This window comes from Equus przewalskii, chromosome 2 (genome assembly GCF_037783145.1).
Source record: "Equus przewalskii isolate Varuska chromosome 2, EquPr2, whole genome shotgun sequence".
Lineage (NCBI taxonomy): Eukaryota > Metazoa > Chordata > Mammalia > Perissodactyla > Equidae > Equus > Equus przewalskii.
Genome location: NC_091832.1, coordinates 1,921,476 through 1,943,478, shown reverse-complemented (window position 1 = coordinate 1,943,478; position 22,003 = coordinate 1,921,476). Strand labels below are relative to the sequence as shown.

Genomic DNA, 22,003 nt, shown 5'->3' with positions numbered 1-22,003 from the left:
CCTCCTTACTCAACAGGAGCTAATCAGTGGCAAAACCTTCTGTAGGGTGGTGAAACTCTTCTGTCTGATATTGCGATGCTGGGCATGTCAGCACACGTTTGTCCAAACCATAGGATGTACAACAGGAAGAGCGGACCCTAAGGTAAACTAGGGACTTTGGGTGACTATGATGTCAGCGTAGGTGCATCAGTGTAACAAATGCAGGCTCTGGTGCGGGCTGTTGATAATGGGGGGCTATGCACGTGTATGGCGCAGGGGGTGTATGGGAAATCCCTGTCAACCTAAAACTACTCTAGAACAAAGTCTTCAAGAAAAATTCTCTAATGGCACTAGAACGCAGGACTGTGAACTGTCAATTACATTCTTTCGCTAAATCACATTTCACCCTGACCCTAAGTGGCCTGTAAGTCAGGGCTCACCAACTTTAAAGTTAACAACAAACCTGAAAGCGCATTTCTTCAAACAGCGCATATGTTTCAGGCTTTCAGTATGACCATAAAGTGATCTCTTTATTTGGAAGGCCAGTAGCTGTTTAAGGAATTCTTTTCTTTCTCTTTCTTTTCCCCAACATTATGTGAACTTTCAAACATACAGAATAATTTTATAATACACACTCATATACCTACCACTTAACATTTTGCTCTATTTATTTCATCACATATCTATCATCCCTATCGCCATCCATCAGTCCATCTTACTTTTTGATACATTTAATTAAATTGCGTACATCTGTGCGCTTTCTCCCTAAATGCTACAGCATAGATGTCATTAACTAGAGCTCAACATATGCTTCCAGTTTTTTTTCTTTTGAGGTAACAGTTAGATACCATGGGATGCACATTCTAGCTAAGTTTTGACAAATGCATATAGTTTATAACCAAAGCCCTTATCAAGATAGAAAACATCGCAGTCACCCCAGAAGCTCATTCCTGTTCTGACTCCAGAAGCAACCATTATTCCACCCTTCTTTTCACAATATGTTTTCCCTATTCTAGATCACACAATATTCTAGATCACACAAACGGGATCATGCAATATGCACCCTTAGGTAAGGCTTCTTTCACTCAGAATAGTGCTTTTGGGATCCATCCATGAAACTGCACGTATCAATGTGTGCCTTATTACTGCTGATCAGTATTCATTTGTATGAATATACTACCGTTTGCTTTTCCATGCTCTTATCGATGGGCACCTGGCTAGTTCTAATTTTTGGCTGGAATAAGCAAGTCTATAAAGAATATTCTTGTCAAAATCTTCTCCTACTTTGTGTTTTCCTTCTTTTTGCTAAGTGGCAAGTTGCAGACCTGGTGGGTCACAGGTCAGATGCATGTTCAGTTTCGTAAGAAACCAGCAGACCCTTTTGCAGAGCGGTTGCACCGTGTTACACTCCCACTAACGATGTATGAGAGCATAAGAGCTCCACACCCTCACCAACATTTTGGTGTTGTCAGTCTTTTTAATTTTAGCCATTTTGGGGGTGTGTACTGGTATCTCATTGTGAGAATACGGATTTTAAAAGACTTAGAGTTATCTGAAAATAATTTAAATGAAACATCTATGAGCCACAGAATTTTTCAGGGAGTTATATCTCTAGTTGTATTATTTTTGGATGTGTTGTGAACAAGGGTTAAGAGAAAGTTGTGTTCTGTCAATGTCAAAAGCACTAAGACAACAACACTAAGTACAGCTGATAAAATACCCATATGTTCCAGGGACCCTTCCAAGGTCTTCACACTCAAGCCCTCGGTAACTAGCATGCAGAGAGTGATTACTATGTGCTAGCACCTAGCACTTTACTGGTGTAATTTACTCTTCTCTACAACTCTGCTGAGTCAGTCTTGAGAGCCATGTTTAACAGGTGAAGAATCTGACTTGCCAAGACCAGTCGATGATGGGGCCGGGAGCTGAACCCACGGCAGCCTAGCCCTAAGACCCGTGCTCAGGGCGCAGCGCTGTGCCGCCTCACTGCCACAAGGTCACCCTGAGACGCAGACACTGTGCCTGCCGGGGAGCCTTCTCTCTGCATCTGGCTCGAATTTCCAAGCTTCTTTAAAGTCTCATCTGAGCAAAGTGTCAGGCGGGCATGCGGCTCCTGCTGGCTCCGCGCTCTGCCGGGAAGGAGACGAGATTTCCGTGACCCAGGGAGCAGCGAGTCTGCCTCCCCCGAGGCAGGTCATTTCCGGCTGTTTCAATTTCATTCACTTAGCAGCTTCTGAGACTCCATCTTCTGTCCCTTCTCTGGAAGTTAAGCTCAAAGCCTAACTGAGATCTACATCTCCTGCCACCAGCTTCAGGCCCTACGCTGACTAATGTCCACCACAGAGGACAATTAGTGAGGCAACTTGGCCCTTAGAGCAGCACAGCTAGTCTTGCACAGGAGGCAGGAGAGCTCAGTGGTTAGGGGCATCTCTTCCGGAGTCAGAGGGACCTGCATTTGTCTCCTGACTCTCTCACTTTCTAGCTGTGTTACATCTCGCTGAGCCTGACTTACTGCTCTGTAAAATGGGCATAACAATCCTCATACATGCATCATGGGGTTCTTGAGAGGATTACTCAAGGTAAGGACTGAAAGATTTGCCACAGCTCGTGACCTAGTGCTCAAGGACCACTGAATATTATTACTGGGATGATTTACTGGTGTCTGCCTTCATTTGAGATTATTACTGCTGGGGTAGTGAATGTCTACAGGTTGGGAGATGGCAACATTAGGAGAAGGAGAAAAAGAACATTTATTCAATACCAACTCAGTGTTGAATTAATCACGTTAACATTTATAATGATTCTGGGAGCGGGGATTATAGTCCCATTTTACAGATGAGGAAAGCAAGTCACAGAGCGGTTAAGTAACTACCAAGGGCAATAAGGGATCGGAGTCAGGATCACCATCAGAAAAAACCGCCCAGGGCAGATGCTGGACGGGGCGGTCCACGGCACGCGAGTCCTAGGACTAACTGCCGGGCTCGGCAGGTGGAGCAGGAAACTTAAGTCAGGCCTCTCTTTCTACAGTGGACTGAACGTAATGGTTAAATGTAAACGGATTGAACTCCCCAATCAAAAGACACAGAGTGGCAGGATGGATCAAAGAACAAGATCCAACAATATGCTGCCTCCAGGAAACACACCTCAGCCCCAAAGACAAACACAGACTCAGAGTGAAGGGATGGAGAACAATACTCCAAGCTAATAATGAACAAAAGAAAGCAGGTGTCGCTATACTAATATCAGACAAGGTAGATTTCAAAGCAAAACAGATAAAGAAAGACAAAGAGGGACAATATATAATGATAAAAGGGACTCTCCACCAAGAAGACATAACACTTATAAATATATACGCACCCAACACAGGAGCACCAAAATTTGTAAAGCAACTCTTAATAGAACTAAAAGAAGACATCAACAACAATACAATAATAGTAGGGGACCTCAACACACCATTAACACCAATGGACAGAACATCCAGACAGAAAATCAACAAGGAAATATTAGAATTAAATGAAAAATTAGACCAGATGGACTTAATAGATATATATAGAACACTTCATCCAAAAACAGCAGGTTACACATTCTTCTCAAGTGCACATGGAACATTCTCAAGGATTGACCATATTTTGGGAACCAAAGCAAACATCAATAAATACAAGAGAGTTGAAATAATATCAAGCATCTTTTCTGATCATAACGCTATTAAACTAGAAATCAACTACAAGAAAAAAGCAGAGAAAGGTGCAAAAATGTGGAGACTAAACAACACGCTTCTCAACAAACAATGGATCATTGAAGAAATTAAAGAAGAAATCAAATATTATCTGGAGACAAATGAAAATGAGAACACGACATACCAAATCATTTGGGATGCAGCAAAAGCAGTCCTAAGAGGGAAATTCATCGCAATACAGGCTCACCTCACTAAACAAGAAAAAGCTCACGTAAGCAACCTCAAACGACACCTAACAGAACTAGAAAAAGAAGAACAAACAAGGCCCAGAGTCAGTAGAAGGAGGGAAATAATAAAAATAAGAGCAGAAATAAACGATATTGAAACAAAAAAGACAATAGAAAGGATCAATGAAACAAAGAGTTGGTTCTTCGAAAGAATTAACAAAATTGACAAACCCCTAGCCAGACTCACCAAGAAAAGAAGAGAGAAATCGCAAATTAATAAAATCAGGAATGACAGAGGAGAAATCACAACAGATACCAATGAAATACAAGAGATCATAAGAGAATACTATGAAAAACTATATGCCAACAAATTGAACAACCTGGAAGAAATGGACAAATTCCTAGACTCCTACAATCTCCCCAAACTGAATCAGGAAGAAATGGAGAATCTGAATAGACCAATCACAAGTAAGGAAATAGAAACGGTAATCAAAAACCTCCCCAAAAACAAGAGTCCAGGACCAGACGGCTTCTCTGGAGAATTCTACCAAACATTCAAAGAAGACTTAATACCTATTCTCCTCAAACTGTTCCAGAAAATCGAGAAAGATGGAGAACTCCCTAACACATTCTATGAAGCCAACATCACTCTGATCCCCAAACCTGACAAGGACAACACAAAGAAGGAGAACTACAGGCCGATATCACTGATGAACATAGATGCAAAAATCCTCAACAAAATTTTGGCAAACCGATTACAGCAATACATCAAAAAGATTATACACCATGATCAAGTGGGATTTATACCAGGGACACAGGGATGGTTCAACATCCGCAAGTCAATCAACGTGATACACTACATTAACAAAATGAAAACCAAAAACCACATGATCATCTCAATAGATGCAGAGAAAGCATTCGACAAGATCCAACACCCATTTATGATAAAAACCCTCAGTAAAATGGGTATAGAAGGAAAGTACCTTAACATAATAAAGGCCATATATGATAGACCCACAGCCAACATCATACTCAATGGACAAAAGCTGAAAGCCATCCCTCTGAGGACAGGAACAAGACAAGGGTGCCCACTTTCACCACTCCTATTCAACATAGTTCTGGAGGTGCTGGCCAGAGCAATTCGGCAGGAAAAAGAAATAAAAGGAATCCAAATAGGTAACGAAGAAGTGAAACTCTCGTTGTTTGCAGACGACATGATCTTATACATAGAAAACCCCAAAGAATCCACAGAAAAACTATTAGAAATAATCAACAACTACAGCAAAGTAGCAGGGTATAAAATTAACGTGCATAAATCAGTAGCATTTCTATACACTAACAATAAACTAACAGAAAAAGAACTCAAGAACTCTATCCCATTCACAATAGCAACGAAAAGAATAAAATACCTTGGGATAAACTTAACCAAGGAAGTGAAGGATCTATACAATGAAAACTACAAGACTCTCTTGAAAGAAATAGGCGATGACATAAAGAGATGGAAAGACATCCCTTGCACATGGATCGGAAGAATAAACATAGTTAAAATGTCCATACTACCTAAAGCAATATACAGATTCAATGCTATCCCAATCAGAATCCCAAGAACATTCTTCACAGAAATTGAACAAACAATCCTAAAATTCATATGGGGCAACAAAAGACCGCGAATTGCTAAAGCAATCCTGAGCAAGAAAAACAAAGCCGGCGGAATCACAATCCCCGATTTCAAAACATACTACAAAGCTACAGTGATCAAAACAGCATGGTACTGGTACAAAAACAGGTCCACAGATCAATGGAACAGAATTGAAAGCCCAGAGATAAAACCACACATCTATGGACAGCTAATCTTCGACAAAGGAGCAGAGGGCCTACAATGGAGAAAAGAAAGTCTCTTCAACAAATGGTGCTGGGAAAACTGGACAGCCACATGCAAAAGATTGAAAATTGACCATTCTTTTTCTCCACACACCAAAATAAACTCAAAATGGATCAAAGACCTAAAGATTAGGCCTGAGACAATAAGTCTTTTGGAAGAGAATATAGGCAGTACACTCTTTGACATCAGTTTCAAAAGAATCTTTTCGGACACTGTAACTCCTCAGTTGAGGGAAACAATAGAAAGAATAAACAAATGGGACTTCATCAGACTAAAGAGCTTCTTCAAGGCAAGGGAAAACAGGATTGAAACAAAAAAACAGCTCACTAATTGGGAAAAAATATTTACAAGCCACTTATCCGACAAAGGGTTAATCTCCATAATATACAAAGAACTCACACTGCTTAACAACAAAAAAACAAACAACCCGATCAAAAAATGGGCAGAGGACATGAACAGACATTTCTCAAAAGAAGATATGAATATGGCCAATAGACACATGAAAAGATGTTCATCATCGCTAATCATCAGGGAAATGCAAATCAAAACTACACTAAGATATCACCTTACCCCCGTTAGATTGGCAAAAACATCCAAAACCAAGAACGACAAATGTTGGAGAGGTTGTGGAGAAAGAGGAACCCTCATACACTGTTGGTGGGAATGCAAACTGGTACAGCCACTATGGAAAACAGTATGGAGATTTCTCAAAAAGTTAAAAATAGAAATACCCTATGACCCAGCCATCCCATTACTGGGTATCTATCCTAAGAACCTGATATCAGATATCTCAAGAGTCCGTTGCACCCCTATGTTCATTGCAGCATTATTTACAATAGCCAAGACGTGGAACCAGCCTACATGCCCAGAAACTAATGATTGGATAAAGAAGATGTGGTATATATACACAATGGAATACTACTCAGCCATAAAAAAAGACGAAATTGGCCCATTCACAACAATGTGGATGGACCTCGAGGGTATTATGTTAAGCGAAATAAGTCAGTCAGAGAAAGACGAACTCTACATGACTCCACTCATAGGTGGAAATTAGTATATTGAGAAGGAGATCTGATTGGTGGTTACCAGGGAAAAGGGGGGGTGGGGGGAGGGTACGGAGGGGGAAGTGGTGTACCCACAACATGACTAACAAAAATGTACAACTGAAATCTCACAAGGTTGTAATCTATCATAACATTAATAAAAAAATAAAAAAATAAAAAAAAAAAAAAAAAAAAAAAAGAAAGACGCAGAAAGAAAAGGATGGGCTCCATCGTGGGAGATCTGCTTTTAAGCTCAGGCCTCATAGTTTTCTGACCTTGGAGCAGTGACACGGTCATCCTGAACCTTGGCTTTCTCATCTGGAAAATGGGCTCATTTTTGGAGGATCACAAAAGCAACTGCATAGTGAAGTACGAAGCGCCCCAGGAGGGTTATTCCAGAGAAGACAGGAGCCCTCGAATAGACCATCGGCCCTGAGAGTGGAAGGCTCGCTTCCTCTGGATTTCCATCTGTGATCGTTGGCTGGAGCCTGGGCCTCAGTCACAGTGAACTCAGACTACATTCGGAACCCGTCTCCTCCTCTGCCTCTCCCAGTCCACGCCCCTGTCAGTTCTCGGCTGGGCCACTGTTTCAGGCCCCAGCCAGTCTTCTTGCTTTTCTTTTGCCTCTTTATCATCACAGCCCTTCTGACTTTTTCTTTTTTTTTTGAGGAAGATCAGCCCTGAGCTAACATCTGCTGCCAGTTCTCTTTTTGCTGAGGAAGACTGGTCCTGAGCTCACATCCGTGCCCATCTTCCTCTACTTTATATGTGGGATGCCTACCATAGCATGGCGTACCAAGCGGTATCATGTCCACACCCGGGACCTGAACCGACAAACCCCAGGCTGCCGAAGCGGAACGTGAGCACTTAATCACTGCGCCACCGGGCTGGCCCCCCTCTTTTGACTTTTAAACATAGAACTTTGGAACCCATCAGTGGCTTCAGGTTGCTGTTATAACTAAATTCAAACTCTCTGTGAGGGCTTAATCCACCACGTTTGCAGCCCTGCCACCCCACCAATCTCATCCGAGCCACTTCATTCTACTGCTGATTCTCTTTGCTCCAGCCACACCAGCTTCCTTCTCTTCTGTGACACCGCCAGGCTTGCTCCCACCTCAGGGCCTTTGCACCAGCTCTTCGCTGTCTATAATACACTCCCCGTAAGTTTCACATGGTTGTCCCTTCTTCTTTTCAGTGTTGACTCAAATAACTTCTTCTCAGAAACAGCCTCCCTGACTAATGCTGGTTAGTCCCCCAGCTTGCTCCCTACTCCATCACCTGCTTTATTTTCTCATGGTCACTATTTGATATTGTTTTTGGTTAGTCATTTTTTTTTTCTGACTTCCTAGTTGCTGACCTGCCTGACTACAGTGTGAGCTCCAGGAGAGCAAAGTCCTGGTCTTGCGGATCTCCATCCTGCTGGGCTTAAAACTGAGTCTGGCATATAGTTGGTGCTTGGTTAATATTTATAGAAGGCCCAAAAAAATGCTTCTCATCTTGGAATTACGTGATAATGTCTGTGGGGCACAGCCATGGAGGGAAGGAGCCCAGCATGACGTCTCCCAGCTGTTCTCTCTCTGGTTGCTGGGGATGGGGATGAGGGGAGGTGGGGGCAGCCTGAAATCGATTCAGTCAGGTCTACCTGCCGAAGCGGTCCAGCCTGGAGGCTCTTTGCCAGCATCCCACTTGTACCAGAAAATTTAGCAAACTGTGCTCATGAGAGTAGGCGGAGGCTGAGGCAGAGTTCCACATCCATCAGAGCCCATAGGCCATCAGAGTCTATAGCAACTGTGGAGACCCTGGGAATCCAGATGCCGAGGGAGGCAGGTGAGGATGCGGAGAGGAGGCTGGAGGGAAGGAAGTGGGAGGTGATCTGGAGAGGTTCCAGGACGAGCGCCAGCACTCAGAGATGGAGCTTTTTTAAGTCCCCTGGCCACATGAAATGCTCTGAGCAAAAAGTATCCCCAGCCTAAAAAGCCAACAGCTTCAAAACCTGCTGCTGGCTGTGCGGAAGTACCCAGGCCAGGCTGCGGGCTGAAGGACTCAAGCCCTCTTTCCTGCTTCTCAGTGGCCCCTCCTTACTGGCCGCTCGAGGCGGTGATGTCATGGGGCAGGCCTGATGTACTCCCCCAGTGCCCCTCTCTCTCGGGAGAGGAGACACAGGGCCCCAGCTGCTGCAGCGCCTCTTGTCCAGCGAGTTCAGTGGCCATGAACCTGCGCATGACCTTGCCCACAGGCAGAGATGGGCTCCTGTTCAGATGGCCCCACAGTGAGGGCTGCTGACTGTGTCAGAGAACATTCTTGGTCTCTAGCTGTGACGTGAGCTAAGCAGAATTCATGAATTCCTCCTGTCATGGAAATCCCTTTTCACATGGTGCTCTGGATTGAGAGTTAGAGGTATTTGGGCTCCACTTCTCGTTGGCTGTGTAACCCTGGTCAAGGCACAGGACCTCTCTGAGCTTCAGTTGCTTCTTCCTGTACAACAGGGCTAACGACACTGCGCACCCACTTCCCACAGTGGCTGTGAGGTGGGAAGTGCTCTATTGTTGAATATGTCATGTTGCTGCTGAGATGTCTGCTCTCCAGTCTGTCTTCGCTGTTGGATTATGAGCTTCTCGAGGGCAGGAGCAATTTCTCAGGACAGTGGGTGGTATCTGATCCACGCTCAGTACACGGTTGTAAATGAATGTGAAAGACGGTTACAATCAGGACTGATCTCCAGGCAGAATGCTTTGGTAGGGTCACACTGCTCCTTACAATACAATATGGATATTTCCGTGCTGTTTAACAGCCACTGTCCTTCCTCCAGGACCTCTTCACATTCCACAACTGAAGGGTTAACCCCGGGGGGCGCAGGCGCCTGCTCTTGCACTACCCGCTTCCCTTTGCTGGCTCAGTGCAGGGCCACATCAGTTGTTGTTAAATATTCGCTGTGTCTCCTGACTACTCGTTACTTTTCAGAGTTATTAAACCAATTTCTAATAAGGCAATGACCTTAGTTCAGGCTGCTATCACAGCATCGTACACTGGGCGTCTTAAACGGCAAATGTTGATTTCTCACAGCTCTGGAGGCTGGAAGTCCAGGACCAAGTGCCAGCACGGTTGGGCTCTTGGTGAAGGCCCTCTGCCTGCTTTACAGAGGGCTGCCTTCTCTTGTCTCCTCACACGGCGGAGGGACGAGAACGCTCTCACAAGCCGGGTGCGTATTTAGATTTGCTAGGCTTCACTCAACCCATCACGTTCTCTCTCATCCTCAAAATTCTGAGAAGCTGTTCATCTTTCCAAAAAAAGTCTCCCTTCTACCCTACCTGCTCTCTACTCTTGCTTTTATCTAGCCAACTCCTCCTTGTCTTTGGGGTCTCAGCCTAGAAGTCACTTCCTCCTGGAGAATTTGACACCTCAGGTCAGGGGAGGCAGAGTCCATGGCCTTGCTCCAAACCCAGACTGTTTCCCAACTAGGCCACAAGCTCCTGAGGCAATGTGTGCTGCTCTCCACAGGCGTTATGATCCCCTTTCACAGATGTGAAAAGTGAAGCCGCGCGAGGCCAGGGAGCATGTTCCTTGTGCGTCTGGTAAAGAGTTGGGTCAGCTTCCCCACAGAGCTCTGGTTCGAGCCAGCCTTGCCTTCCCACGGCTCTGTCCCGCCCACCTGGCACCGTGTCTGGGGAGAACATTAGGGCCCAACAAATGACAGATGAAAAAGCAGCCACAGCAGATGTTAAGAAACTTTGCCCAGCTCATGAGATCTACCACAGCACCACCAAGGGTTGGGATATTACTGTTACTTGTACAGAAGGCAGATCCTGGGGTAGCAGTGATGAGAACAACATGGAAATGACCCAGAAGGAAGGAAAACTCGGGGAAGACCACATGTTCCTCTCACTGCATCCACACCTGGGAGTTCTCCTGTGCAAACTGGAGATGCTGGGCTTGGTCTCAGCGATGGAGGCACGTCCTTAGAAGTCCACTAGACCCAAATAGCACCAAACAAGAGTTGAAGGTATTGAATTGGAAGATATTGTCTTCATCTTGAGAAATAACGCTTTGATTAAGAATCAAGAAACAATGAGAATACAATGCAAGAGTAAACCCAATTGCAGTCAATTACGTGGTAGAAATCAACACAAGCAATTACTATTTGAGCTGTTACAGCTGAACCATCTTGCGGTAGGCTGCTATGTGTTGGAAGGCAAATGGTTCCCACGGCCCCATCGGAAGAGACCCTTATCCCCTTGGAAGAGCCTGTTCAGAGAAGCACAAACCCTGCTCCTATTCCCCATTGGCCCTGTGCTCTAAATAGTCACGATAAATTGGCCCTCATCACCCAACATGCCTATATTTACTATGTATATCTGAGTACAGCCTATAGAAATAGAAATAATAGTTATTAACCATCAAGAATATTCACCAGTGGGAAAAGCACATAATTTATAGGCAGTGGCTGTGAGAACACTCCCCATCGTCCAGAACGGCCATAAATTGCAGAAGGAGATACACAAATAACAATTCTTTAGACTCTGGAAAGGCAGGAGCTGTTTGATATTATGTATTTACCTAAACCTACCATCTCCCACACTCACAGCAGAGATTTATGATAACAAGAGAGCCATGCATGGGCCTGGGGCATTTTCTTCTGGTTTACAAGGAGACAGACAGAATGGGAGAGAGGGCCAGTGAGAGTTCTGGTGTGGAAAGAATAAGGTCAATAGGGAACCAGCCTGCTCCTGCCTGAAGAGAGGATGAACAGAGATGAGAGTAATGTTGGATCCCATTGCCCACCACTCTACTTTAAGACTAACGAAGTCATTCTCTCTAAAACACAGATTGACCCCGTCAGAGAAATGCTGGCCAGGCTTCCTATTGACTCAGACTAAAGCCCAAAGTTCTTCATAATCTCTTCCAGACTGACTCCACGAGCCTCAAATCCCACAGCCATCTCCCATGCGCACCTCACTTGCTTGGTCTTTCCCCAAACCAAGGCTGTCTTCCACTTGTCTTGCCTGGTACCCTGTTGCTTGGGCCTGGAATTCCCTACTCCATCCTCCCAGTCTCCACCCTTTCTGTATCTACACATCCTTCAGAGGTCAGCTCAAATACCAGCTGCTCAGACAAGTCTGCTAGAACTGACTGGCTCTTCAGTACTCACTCAGCCACACCCTATTGCACTGTGCATGGGCTTGCAGGTGTTTCTTCACGTGTGTGTGCCCCACATGATGCTATAGGCACCTTAGGGCAGGGACTTCCATGTAAGGAGGGAAACACGGGCTTTGCAATGATTCCATCTTGAAGCCAAATCTGAAGTCCAAACACTCAACAGCTTCAGAACCTTAGAGGGTTGCTTAACCTGTTTCCTATAAATGTAAGATGAAGATGATACCCATCTTGCAAGGTTGGTATCCTTATTAAATCAGATAATGATTATTAAGTGTCTTTCATTCAATAAATATTAACTTGATCCCTCCCCCATATCCATGCCTGTATCTCTAATACTTGGTACAGTTTCTGCCACATGATATGTGCTCAATAAATATCTGATGAGTGAATAAATCAATAACGTCACTTGTGCTTTGGGGTTCCTCATGTAAGGATGTTTTAAAGATATTGCTTATTGTTGGCCCCAGCCTTCAGAACCTAGGGGACCTCCAAGGAGAGAAGTTTCCATGGCTCCTAGCCTTGGTCAGAGTCAAGGTTATCAAGTTGGCTTGGAAGTGTCTATAATGGCTGCTTGTGTTAGTGGGCATGGACACACCTATGAGCTTGGCAAGACACTCCACAAAGGGCTGGCTCATCTGTCTCCCTGCACCTGCTCAGCCATCCGCTGGTCCACTCCCCAGCTTGTGACATCTCAATAACATAATCATGCTGCCTCACACAAGGGCAGAGCAGCACACACGCATATAAACACACGTCTCTTCTCTCTCCACCCTGGTCACCACCACCTTCACACTCTGTTCTGGTGAGACACTGAAACCTGGAAGTTGAAAGAAACTTCATAGATTACTTACTCTAATGTAGAATGCTCAGAAAACCATCTTTCAGCATCTTCTTGAATGTGTCAGTCCCTCCCAATCAACTTTATGATATCTCTAATTACTGGAAAGTTCTTTATTATTTGGAGCTAATATCTCCTTCCTGCAGCTTGCACCCTCTGGCCCAAATTCTTCCAGGCAGGGCCACAAAGAGTGATTATGGAATCACTCTCTAATTGTACTTTCTCTACCCTGAATACTGTCTCAGTTTTTTCGTTTGTTTGTTTTTATTGCTGTTCTACTGAATCAGAAGTTTAGAACCTTGTTGTACTGTCTTATGAATTCACCTCTAAAAGTTCTCTCTCTGTGATTCTTCATTTGGAAAATCTAATCAAATTTTTCTAGAAAAATGGACACACGTACTTACACATATACAAACTTCCAGCAAGTGATAGAGCCAGAGCTGGGACCCAGGTCACCAGGGTTCCACCAAGTCCCGCTGCTTCCCAAAGCAGCCGCCACCGTTTTCCCCCTCCCAGCATGGAGATTCCCTGTGGCTCTTTCTTCCTTGAGGAAGCACTACTCAAAGAAGTCACAGAAGCCTTTATCACAACGGAGCTGTGTTTCCCCCGAGTCTGGGGGCGAGATGCACCGAGTGTGGGGCAGACAACCACATGTGGAGCTTTCTTTCCCCTGCAGAGAGCTAAGGTACGGACATGTTGACTCTGACAGCAGGCCACGGTGCCCAAACCCCAGGCAACCTGTGACTCCAGAGACGCTAAGACCGTGCTGTAAATCACATTTGCTTTGACTTTTCAGATCCACTCTCTCCACTTTCTCTACCAGGATCTGTGTCCTCAAAGATTGACATAAAGGCTGCATCAACAGGCTCTTTGTCCTCTGGCTTCCTGTTGGATTCAGACAATGACAGCACCAGCAGGAGACAGAGGAGGAGGAAAAGGATTCTAGCAACTGTTCCCTGCCTTACTCCTTCAGACTTACAGCTCTAGTCCCGGCGTCTGCATTACCCCTTCTTGGCTTCCGGAAACCCCGCCCACACCTTTATAATAATCCCTTTAGTAAATTTTCCTTAAGTTTCCTGGTCTGTGCCGTATATTACTTGCTGGGATCCCATCTACTCCACATGCCTGGCCACCACCCTTGTTCCAGCTGAGTGAAAACATTTGGCATTTACGTGCAGAGAAGACAAATCAGAGTCCTGGATTATTAAAGCTGGAAAAGACTTTAGGATTAATTCCCAAGCCCTTTATTCTACTAATAGTAATGGGAGTAGAGTCATAGAAAGGCTGATTATTGAAAATCCTCCATGTCTCAAGTGCTAGGGGTCTTGCTTTACATAAATTATCTCAGTATCTCACACTTTTCCAAGGTAGACCCCATAACCCCTGTTTACAAAAGCGGAAACAGAGGCATAAAGAATAACTTGCCCAGGACCTCACAAGTGGTAGAGAGTTGAGTGAAAATTTGAGCCCAGCTTCATCTGACTCCACAGCATGTGATCTCCATACTAGACTTCCTCCAGCTGATGGCCCTGAGACCCAGAGACAGCACACTTGCCCAAGGTCACCTAGGGAAACAGCTACAGAGCCAGGACCAGAAACACACAGCACCCCTACCCTTCACTCAGTCTATTTCAAGCTTTCTCAACCTCGGAACAATTGGTATTTTGGACTGGATAATTCTGTGTTGTGGGAGCCATCTCGTGCATTGTAGGATGTTTACCAGCATCCCTGGGTCTACTCAGTAGACGCCCAGTAGCACCTCCCTTACCAGTCACAACAAAAAAAAAATTCCAGACCTTGCCAAATGTCTCGTGGAGGAAAAAGTCTTCTCAGTTGAAAACTGCTGATATATAGTTCAACTCCCTAGTGTTTAGCTGACTCACTTCCATGTGTCAGATATGGAAGGAGACACAAAGATGATTCAAACAAGGCCTTCCGCATGCCTTCTGTCTCAAGAGGACAATCTAGAGGTATGCACACAATGAACTCTCACACACAGTTCTAGCACACCCACCGCCAAGGTGCCCGAGATGGCAGCAGACGGACAGGTCAATGCCTATGGAGGCTGGAGGGAGCTGGCTTCGCCTTAGCCGCGGGCAGGAGGCTTTATGGAGTGGGCAGCTCATTATTTTGCCTTAAAGCTTGTGTAGCCTGGGAGGCACACAGAGGACCTGCAAGAAAGGCAATGCAGGTAGTGGTGTGTCCTGAGCAGGAGCACAGATCACATTCCCAAACTACAGCAGACTGTGGCCTCCCTCTGAGAAGCCCAGCTCCTCCCGCAGGGTTTACAAGGCCCTCCAGCACCCTCCGCTCCAGCTTCCTCTCTCTTCGCTCTGCGCCTTGTACTTTGGGTCAAGAAGCACCACAATGTTTCTCACCTCTGTGTCCTTGCTTATCCCATCTTCTTCACCTGGATCCTTCTCTACTCTCACCGGCTTCCTAACTGCCAAAATCCTACGCTTCTTCAGAGACTAAACTCAGGCTTATCCCTGGAAACCCTTGTTTGGGTAGGAGGCTCTGCTCTATACACATATGTAGATATTTTTTTTCCAGACTACTGCTCAGTAGTAGACTATGAATTTAGCTTGAGGGCAAGAAGTGCAACTTATTTCAGTATTTCAAACTCTTAACAAACACCTACAACTTGATAGGGGCTTGATGATGACTATTAAATAAAAACTAAATGAATGAAATAGTCACACAGAGTTTTAACAGCCTGTGAAAACACTAATGATGCATTCATTACGTGTGAAAAGAAGACAGGTTACATAGTTAATTTACAATCACCAATGCAACAAACACACAGAAAAAAAACTGGAAGGACGTAGGTCCAAGAGTCAACACTGGTTTTCTCAGAGTAGTAAGCTTGCCGGTGACTTTTATTTTTGTCTTTATTATTTTCTAAACTTCAAAAAAATGTCTAGAGTAAAAATGCATTGCTTGTGTAATCATAAAAATACAAGGTATTTTAAATAGCTGCTGTGGGCATTGGCATCTGCTCCTTGGTGTGGCATTAACATCCTAACTCGGCTTTGGAGCAGCCAGCCATTCCCCTCATTCTTTACCAATGTGCCTTGGGTTAAGCTGATTCCAGCCCAGGTCACAGGAGTCCAGCATATGACCTGGACTAGACCAATCAACGCAAGCCTTAGCCTCAGGGAGTGATTCGGCATTGAACATGACCAGCAGACCAGTCAGGGCGGATGAGGCTCAGTTTTGGACCGTTTACTTATGCTGATGGGGAAGTAGATGAGCTCGCTTTTGCTGGACTGGTTTCTAGAATGACTTGAGTCTGAGCTGCCAGGGGAGCCACCACAGTCCAGATTAGGAAAGCTGCTAACCTGGAGGAAGCAGAGCCAAGATATAGAGCCTTGAGTCCTTGTTTGGGTTCTGAATCAACCCAGGTTGAACCCTAGGCTACCTCCTTGAATACTCTTGCCCTTTTGCTATTTGTTTAAATATAATACATGTAATATTTAATACCTACAAAAGATTAATAATGATAAAAATAATAAAACGAACATCCATGCACTCACCATGAATGCATCATTGCTTTTACCGTTCACCAACTATGTGCCCCTGCTCATCCTGGCTCCCTGCCTTCCCCTCCAGTAGCAATCACCATCCTTAACATTGTGTTAAGCAATCCTTTTCTTTCTAAAAAACGATTTACCACAGATGCACATATCTCCAAACAATACATTATTTAGAATGGGTTGTTTTTGTGCTTTTATAAAAATGGAATCATACCACATGTGGTCCTCTGAGAATTGCTTTTCTCATCCAATGCTGGTTTTCCAAGATTCACCTATAGTGTTACAGGCAGCTGGAGTTCACTTGGCTTCAGCACCCTAAGAATTTTCACGTCTTTATAAAGAACTTTAATAGGAGTTGCAAAAGCGCCAGCATTCTCCAAGGGGAGGGAAGGAAAAAGAAACTAGTACTTGAGAACTGCTTGCTAAGTTTCAGGCACCGTGGGAGACACTGTATGTACACTGTCCCTTAATCCTCGGAGAAATCCTATGACGTGTGTATGATTATCTCCATTTCACAGATGAGGACGCAGCTTGTCATGCTTTCAAGGATATCAAGCTAGTCAAGTGAAGGGGTGAAATGCCAACTCTGTTCCATCCATCCTCTTCCTAATGCACTGCCAGACAGCTTGTCTTAAGACCTTCAGAGAGAAACTTAGGAAGCCTAGTATTTGAATAAGAAAATCAAATTAAAGCAGCCGCTACAGAGCTTAGAAAGAAGGTGTAGGGCCAGACTGGGTTCAAATGCTGGTTCTGCCATTCCTTGCTCTGGTTCAACACCTGTGTTTTCTTATCTGGAAAATGGGGACAATAACAGTATCTTCCTCCTTGCAGTGACACAGGGCAGTGCCCACACACAGTAAATCCTAAGTAGATGTCCACTGTTTTCCCATAGCTACTCTCTAGCTTCATGTCCCAGACATCATACACCTTACATTTCACCGTTTCTCATCTTTGGTCATTGCAACTGCTTTCCAACAGGCCTCCCTGATTTCTCCAAGCCCTCTTGACGTTGCCTGGAGGGATATTTCTAAAACATAAATATGAGTACTCTCCTGCTTAACCCCCTCACTCCAATCCATCACCCACCAAAAAAAGGTCTTAAATTGACATCATCAGTTTTTACAGCAAAATTCTTGATCCACTTATGGTCCCCAAAATGACGTGTCTCATGCTTCTTTATCTTTGCGTACTCTGTTCCCTCTGCCTGGAAGGTTCTTCCTGCATCTGATTAGCTCCTGTGTTTCAAAACTCAGCTCAGACATTTCCGCTCCTCCTGATTTCAGCTCAGAGCACCTTGGACACACGTCACCTGTTGGGCAAACCTCATAGCACTACAGTCGTTTCCCTTGTTTTGTTCTCCTGTGGACTCTCACCTCCCTGAAGGCAAGGCCTGTGTTTCCTCCACTTCTGATCTGCAATTCCTAGCTCCTCACCAGGCACTTTGTGGTACTCAAGAATGTTTGTCTAGCTGAATGCAGATGAAGTCCTCAGCTGTGCTGGGTCAAGAAACTAACAAATGACGAGGCCCAGAATCACGCTACTCTGACGAGGAGAATGATTGCAATTGCCCTGCAGACCGGGGAGCTGGCACATTAGCACGTAATTTATTGGACCCTGGCACAAGCTCATTTTTATAGGCAGAGCATCTATTTTAATGGTTGCATATATAACCACAGTTTTCAATCTGCTCCTTTCCCCCAAGAGAGAATCATGGAAGGAATCGAGAAAGGATGAAAACAGGGGAGAGAAATAAATCCCTTTATTGCTTTCTTAAAACCTGTCAGGGAGAAGGAGAAGCCTGATTCACAAAGAAACATACACTCCCCTAGAAAATTAAATTAGCACAATGGACAAATTGGCTGGAATTTTTTACCTTGTGTATCTTATTCAAATTACCAGTCTGACCAATGTATCAACACTGAATTACTCAGTTGTTTCAGTTCTCTGAAGCTTCCCTATTGCAAAGCTCTTTATAGAAAAGTTTCAAAGTGATAAAAGGAACAATAAACCTTGGAGCCGGAGGTTTTATGTTTAAATTCTGAATCTGACACTTCCTAGCTGGAGAGCTTTGGGAAAGTAACTTCATAGAGTATCAGTTTCCTCATCTGGCAATTGGACAACAGTACCTAATTCACAGGGCAATTGTGATGATGAAATGAGGTAATTCTCATTACACAGCGAGCACAGTATCTGGTAGGTAGGTGCCCAGTAAATGCTAGCTCATAGCATCATTCCTTCCCTTAGCTGAATGGGGTACAATGGCAAAGGTGGTTGGGGGGTGGCTTAGCATTTGAACCAAGTGTTTGTGCATTCCTTGGGTGCAGACACAACATTCATCCTGGTCCTTTTAGAATGCTGAAGTCAGTCTTGAAGGATGGCTCTCCTGGGAAGTTTTAATTGGAGGCAGATTTAAACTAGTATCTGAAAGATGATGAGTCTTGGTTTCACAGAGGGCAAAAGGAGGCCATTCTGGTTGGAATATACGTCCTAGAAAAATGTGCTCCCAGGTTCCCAACATCCATTCATCCCTTCCTCCTTTTACTAACAGACCTCCTCTTCCATTTAACTGGGCATGTGGCTGTCCAGCTAGAAACTCTACTTCCAGCCTTCTTTGTCACTGGGCGTGACCACAAGAGTAAGTTCTGAATGATGGAACACGACAAGAAGTGTTGCTGTGGGTCACTTCCTAGGATGAACTTGTATGTTCTTCACGTCTTCCACCCGCTTTGTGAGAACTGCCATGGGGGAGTGGCGGAGGAGAGTCATCTTTGATCATGCAGACAGGGGGATGATGAAGCAAGCGGACGGAAGGAACTGTGCTCCTGGTGACCTTGTGGAACACAGCCACCTGCTCATCCAGACAGCCCAACGGCTCCAATTTTTTTTTTTTTTTAAGATTTTATTTTTTCCTTTTTCTCCCCAAAGCCCCCCGGTACATAGTTGTGTATTCTTCGTTGTGGGTTCTTCTAGTTGTGGCATGTGGGACGCTGCCTCAGCGTGGTCTGATGAGCAGCGCCATGTCCGCGCCCAGGATTTGAACTGACGAAACACTGGGCCGCCTGCAGCGGAGCGCGCGAACTTAACCACTCGGCCACGGGGCCAGCCCCCCAACGGCTCCAATTTTACACGAGAAAACACCACATCTTCCTTCTTAAGCCGCTGCTGCTTGATCTCTGTTATTACAACCGAACCAACGTCCTAACTAAACCCACCCTGAGGATATGTGTGGAGGTGGAATAAGCCTGGCATGTGGGGACAGAGAAGAGCCTGGTCTGAGTGGAGAAGACGGTGAGTATCTGAGAGGAATGAGTAAGGCGAAGAGAGGACACTCACTTCTAGATTCTCGCTGGGAGGAAAGTGAGGGATTCTGAATGGAGGACAACATAAAGCCTCCACCCACAGGCCGCCAGAAGAGAATGGGATAAAATTTAAGATCATTCAGGAAAGAGAGCCAAGGAGACACATGCCTCTCATTCCAATTCAACTCAGCATCAGCTCCACTCACAGAGCAGGAGGAGGGCTCATAGAGTCCAACCCAAGGGCGGGTCAGTTTCTGTTAATGGCCCATCTGCACAGATGGGAAGCAGGATGAAGAGCCAGGCCAGTGGATTCTGAAGAGTCGTCTGCAAGCTCTGACTTGCACCCGCCATAATCACTTTTCCCCAAGATCCTAGTTCCCCTGCTTGGGGCCACACAGAGCAGGGAGACTTCTTGCATAATCTATGCTTCAAATAAGCATCACTCCCATGTGCGAAGGTGGCTCCCATCTTATGTAGACGAGCACCTCTTTTATCCATTCCTCCTATTTATACATTTCTATTTTTGTCTTTGCAGACAGAGAGAATTCCCACCAAGGCTGTGCAGCCATGGGCAAACAGATTTTCCTTTCTAGACCCAGTTACTTTATCTGAAAAAATGAAGAAGTTTGACTTTTCTTATCACAGGTCCTCAGATGAAACACTTTAGGAGACATGACTGTGTATAGCGGCAGGTGTTAGACAACAGGGAATGATGACGACTGTGGGGCAATGGAAAGTACTTAAGGGTGTTGATGTTAATATCTGAGGAGTCTTTTGCCTATTGTTTGCTTGGTTTTGGTTTTTGGGTTTAAAGTTATGTCAGCCGTGCAAAGCATACCTGAACGCTCGATATAGACAAGTTTGTGACTTCCCGGTCTAAGTGACCCTAAAGCCCCAACTAGCCCTACAATCCCATGATTCTTTTAGATTGTCTCCTCTTACAGAGTGGACTCGGACTAGGCCTGTCTTTTGAGCCAAAGGAAGCAGTTGTGCCTTTGTGCTCAATAGCCTCTGTTTGCACCTCCAGGTGCCCTTCCATCCCTTTCCACCTTGCTCTGTGTCCTGGGAATCTTACTATTAAGGACTGCGTCAAGCTGGGCGCCTTGACTTCTGGATTCTAGCTGAGATTGGCCAATGAGAGGCACAGCATGGAGCAGGCAGGTGGAAGGAGAGAAAGGTGGCTGTGCCCCAGCTCCTCTCCTACTGATCTGCCAGTTGCAGGTCCCTGTACTGAAGGCCACAGCTCCTGTCTGCAGGGGCGGGCCCTCCCCTACAGCTCCATGTCTCAGTGGGTTCAGATAACCCTCCCCCCACCCTTTCCCTATCAGGCCAAGGAATACAAATGGTTTCCGCCTGGTGATAGCCATTGGATACTTCACCACCCCTTTCCGGTTTTCCCTAACCCTTCCCACACCTCTGTAAATAGTCCCTTCTCTAAAGCCCCCTTAGGTCCCCCTTCTGAGTATACCGCATTCCCTGCCAGTATCCTGACTAATTCACTACCAGTACTTTTCCCGATGTGCTTCCAGTGGGGGAAGGGGGGCCATCCTAAAAAGTCCAGATGTCTTAGTGTTCAAGACCTAGTTTACAGGATGTAGTGTTATCTAGATGCTTGTAGTGGTCATCTATTTTTCTGTCCTCTTGGCACCCTCCCTTCCAGGAATAGTAGAGGAACAGCTTCTTCCTTGATCCAAGGAATGCAGAAGTACTAATCACAGTACCCTTGCCCTGGTCATGGAATGGGCATGTGACCGAGGCCGGCACAAGTTCTCTCAGCATCTTCTGAAATGGAAGTAAGGGGAGAGGGCCTATTCCTTTTGGGTGGTGATGCTGGGAAGTGGTCGGTCTAGGAGCTGCAGGGACCATGTTTCAGCCTTTAGTAGAAAGCTGAGCTGTGATAGGGGCCCAGAGAAGCCGAACCACAGGAAGAAGTGGAGAGACCACATGGAGCAAGGCGGGTTTGTGCCTGGAGACCAGGTTTCTCTCATCCTGCAAGCCCGGCCGCACACCAACCTTCCTGCAGTTTGCCTTTGGTGGACTTTTTTGTTTAAATTCCTTTGAGTATAGTTTCTCTCCTAATTAATGCATCACTTGTGGAGATGGAGTTCAGGATTGGTTTGACTCCAACGGACCGGGCACGTGGCCTCTTCGAGAAGAGTTTTGCTCTACATGGTGAAACGCCTGCTGGATCCTCACTTTCGTGTAACGCTTTGTGGTTTACAAAATGCTTTCACATCTATTATCTCACTTTGTCCTACAACAGACCTGGGTGACAAACAGGCCAGGGAATGTTATCCCCTATCAACTGAAATGAGCCCTGGGGCTCAGAGAGGCAAAGGTCTGAGTCCAGCTTTGGTCTTTGACTTGGC

General features: G+C 45.3%; 1 protein-coding gene across 5 annotated transcripts in view; it reads right to left on the bottom strand.

Moving 5' to 3' along the window:
- Positions 1-22,003, bottom strand: part of DAB1 (DAB adaptor protein 1) — a 1,091,055-nt gene that overhangs the window by 802,411 nt on the left and 266,641 nt on the right. The gene's annotated exons all lie outside the window — the stretch shown is intronic.